Genomic DNA, 4620 nt, shown 5'->3' on the forward strand with positions numbered 1-4620 from the left:
TGACCTAGGGTGGATTTTAGTTAGGGATGATTTTAATATAATTTTAATTATTACACAGCTACTAATATTTGGCTTTTAATTTGGTTTTAGAGGGGTTTTTATTCTGGTATTTTATTGTTATTTGTTTTAATATGCTGTGCACCGCCCTGAGTCCTTCGGGAGAAGGGCGGTATATAAATTAAATTAATAAATAAATAAATAATAAATTAATAAATATTACATTTTGACTATAATCATACAGCAGACAAAAATTCTATCATAAAACTGAAATGAAAATCTCCCCTGGAATGAATTAATGAATGAATTAAAACTGCAACCTAAGCAATTTTGGTTGTGTTTTGTTTTGTTTTTAAATTAAACTTTAGTTGTTCAAAATGTAGGTGAGGAGAATAATAGTAGAATAAAGTTCTAGGGGCTGTTAGGTGAAGAGATTCAGTTGGAAAGTGTAGAAGTTTACATATTTAGATGAAATTAGATAAGTCTGATTTAAAATATATTATTGGGGAAATCAGTCAAAGGTATTCAGTATTGAGGATAAGGAGAAATATGAGGATGAATGTAACTGGAAGCTTGTTAGTTTTGGTAATGAAATATAAATATAAGAAAGCAACCAAGCTCCGAGAGCACCAAGAACTCCACTTGAATTATTAATAAATTTGCTCCATGATTTTGTATGTTTTTAAATTAACTTTGAATGTTTATTGCAGATCTTTTAATTTGTACCATGAAATTTTTACTATTGTATTGTTATTTTGTCAACAACTGTGAGTATTTAGCAGATTGCAATGGTAAATACAATATATTATTTATAAATAAATAAATGGATTACAATTTATTGCTTTTGACAACACAGTATTTTTTCCTCTTTTCCTCTACTGCTGTAGGAAAAGGAATGGCAGAACCTGAGTTAGAGTCAAAAGAGTAATCAGCCTAGAGACTTAGGTAATCACAGTTGGACTAAACCCAACCCCTCTTGAATTCCATTGACCCTTACCCAGTGCCAAAGTATACTAACTGTTAGTTAAGTAAATTCCTGTGCATAGACATAAGTAGTAATAAATCACCTTAATTTGAACTTCATGTGTAGTCCTGGTGTCTTGTGCCCAATAGTTTCTAAGTATAAATTTCTCAAACTGCAGTAATTCAAGTATTAAAATAATACCAAAATCTACTTCCTAACAGAATCTGATCAACTGTTCATAATTACATACATAATTACATACATATGTAATTATGCAATTATGATAAAAACTCTCCTAGATGTAATTCTGCTTTAAATTTTTGAATCAAAGAGTTGTAATATACTTAAAAGTTTATTTTTCCAAATTAAGACCTAATTAATTTAGGCTATTTATTGTTTGATTTGATTTTTGAAAAGGTTATAATAGTATATTACTAATGATTTCATTTATTTTAAGGCCAAACTTTAAAAATAAAACACTGGGATTAAAATAATTTAGTACTAATGTAACATTAGTTTTTATGAGAACTTGTAATCTCAGGCTTATCTTTTAATTTGGAAAACAATCTTTGATTTTTTTGTTGTTGTGATTTTTACTTTCCCCTAGAGTTAGCATTGATTGAACAAATCCCTTGCCATTGCCTCCTTTCTAGGGCTGAGAGAAAGTGATTGGTCCAAGGTTTTATGGACCTGGCTGGCTTTATGCCTAAGGCAGAACAAGAATTATCAGTCTCCTGATTTCTAGCTTGATGCTCTAACCACTACACCAAACTTGCTCTAAATGTTACTGTAGCAGCATGTTATTTATATAAAGGCCCCAAAATATGGTATAATGCATATAAAAAATCTGAATATTTTTTCTCTCATGTATCAGCTCTACTGCTTTAATAAAGTCCAAACTTTTTAATTAGAAAGGTGCAAATAAAATGTATTTAGGATTTGAATGCTGTTGGCAGGTTTTCTGGCCTTAATTGACAATATATTTCCTCCTTTCATTTCTTTTTTGTCATTTTAAAGATAGGGTTGATTGCATTTAGAATTTTTAATGGGCTTACCCAGCCCAAAAGAAAAACATAATAAAATAAGTCAGTGAGATACCAGACTCACTGCTATCTTGCTGTGGACATCACTACCTGTAACAGCCCATATTTCCATATTTTGGGGAGTGGTGGGAATTTAGCCTCTTTGAAGCTGGTTTATATAACATAAATCCAAAAAACAGAGAATCTGTTCAGGCTCTTCCTATATTTGGAATACAGGATTACAACTATAGATCTTAGATTGTATTGACCTTAGATTTCAGAAACAAGACAAGTAGAATTGCGCATGTGCAAACCTGTGAATATATGTAATCATGGAAACTTGAAAAGCATACTTTCTCCATTAGCAGGAAAATTATGATGATGAGAAATAGAAACAATTTAATTTGTCGTGGATGGTATAAGCTGGATCATTTTGAAATTACTTGAGTCTTTTAAAACCGTTAACCACTTTCTAGCTGTTGCTACCATGTTTTCCCAAAAGTAAGTCCTATCCCGAAAATAAGCCCTAGCTTGATTTTTGGGGGCGGGCCTAATATAAGCTCTAACCCCAAAATAAGCCCTAGTTTTGGTGCGAGGCACATGCCTAAAAATCAAGCTAATGCAAGGGTGGGGATGGAGCTGCTCCACATGTCCCACAACAGCTTACTGTTGCAGCTAGGCCTCCCACCTACCTCACCTTGCCAGCCCACTTCTTCTGAGGCTGCTCGCCCCAAGCCTCCATGTCGCCATCAGAGCCCTTCAGGAAATGTGTCTGCAGCTAAGAATGGAGCTCCAGATTGATGCGCGCTATGCCCCCAGCCTCCATTTTGCCATCAGAGGTCTTCCGGAAAGGTCTCTGCAGTGGAGAACCAAGTTATGGATTGAATCGGTAAATCAGTTCTCTGCTGCAGAAGCCTTTCCAGAAGGCCTCTGAAGGCAAAATGGAGGTCAGGGGTAGTGCACATGAGCAGCAGCAAGCAGCCGCAGAAGAGGTGGGCCAGCTGGGCAGGGCTGTCGGTGCCACCACCGCGAGCTAAGACTGTGGAAAAGACATTCCCCGAAAATAAGACCTGGTCCCTCTTTTGGGTCTTATTTTCGGGGAAACTGTATGATTCTGTCAGGAACTTGGAAGAAATTGATTTTGTGTATGTAAAGGCACTAAGGATCAGATCACCTATAACACATTTTTTTTTAAAAAAAAGTGCTTGGATTGTGGCTATGTTCTTAGCAATCAAGTCTTTATAAACACAAAATTAAACATTTTATGTTTAGCTCCAGCTTCATAATTCATAAAGAGGCTTAAAGAAAACAATTCATGTAGAACAGTTTCTTTAAACTTCCTTTCTACATTTTAATTACCGTATTTTCCGGCGTATAAGACGACTTTCTAAACCCTGAAAATCTTCTCAAAAGTCGGGGGTCGTCTTATACGCCGTCGTCTTATACGCCGGAAAATACGGGTATTCAGGCAGGCTTCCAGAGTTCGGCTGGCAGGATGCAGGTAACCCCTCCCCCCGTCCTGCTGCCTCCCACCGCACCGCGCCGCTCCGCATCCCGTGCCTCCGTGTCTCAAGCCTCTGTGTTATGCTTGGGCGGAAGATTTTTTCTTTTACAGATGGGGCGGGTGGGCCTGACATTCGCACCCAGGCAAGACCCCGCCTGCTGAGCCACCGCTTCCCCATCGCCCTCCACGCCAGCCGGCTCCGTCTCCAGACCTCCCAGCTGACGGGCGCAGGTCCGGGGGTCGCCAGCTGACGGGCGCAGGAGTTCGGCGCTGCAGCGTCCTCCCCTTCACCCTCCGCACTGGCTAAAGCGTTGCCTGATGTTCCAGCTGACGGGCGCAGGAGGTAGGCGCCGCCGCGGCCTCCCAGCCGCTTGCTTCTTCGGCCCTAACCCTTGCAACTGCTCCAACCGAAGAAGCAAGTGGCTGGGAGGCCGCGGTGGCGCCTACCTCCTGCGCCCATCAGCTGGCGACCCCCGGACCTGCGCCCGTCGGCCGAAACGTCAGGCAACGCTTTGGCCGGTGCGGAGGGCGAAGGGGAGGACGCTGCAGCGCCGAACTCCTGCGCCCGTCAGCTGGCGATCCCCAGACCTGCGCCCGTCAGCTGGGAGGTCTGGAGATGGAGCCGGCTGGTGTGGAGGGCGATGGGGAAGTGGTGGCTCGGCGGGCGGGGTCCTGCCTGCGCGCGAATGTCAGGCCCACCCGCCCCATCTGTAAAAGAAAAAGTCTTCTGCCCAAGCATAACCTTTAAGGATTTTAAGGGGAGGGAGACAGAAATAGAGGGAGAGAAAGAGGGAAAGAGAAATAGAGAGAGGGAGAGAGAGAAAGAGAAGAGGGAAAAAGGGAGAGAGAAAGAGGGAGACAGGGAGAGAGAGAGAGAGAGAAAGAAGGAGGGAGAGAGAAAGGGAGACAGGGAGAGAGAAAAAGAAAGGGAGACGGAGAGAAAGGGAGAGAGAAAGAGAGAGGGAGGGAGAAAGAAAGAGAGGGAGAGATAGAAAGAAAGAAGGAGAGAGATTAAATTAGTAACATGGCTGTTCAGTGAATCTGGTTTCCCCACTAACTTTGCTTGTCACAAGGTTGCAAAAGGTGATCACATGACCCTGGAACAATGTGATCATCATAAATAAGAATCGGTT

Source organism: Protobothrops mucrosquamatus, unplaced genomic scaffold (assembly GCF_001527695.2).
Source record: "Protobothrops mucrosquamatus isolate PMUCROS unplaced genomic scaffold, P.Mucros_1.0 scaffold88, whole genome shotgun sequence".
Taxonomy (NCBI): Eukaryota; Metazoa; Chordata; class Lepidosauria; order Squamata; family Viperidae; genus Protobothrops; species Protobothrops mucrosquamatus.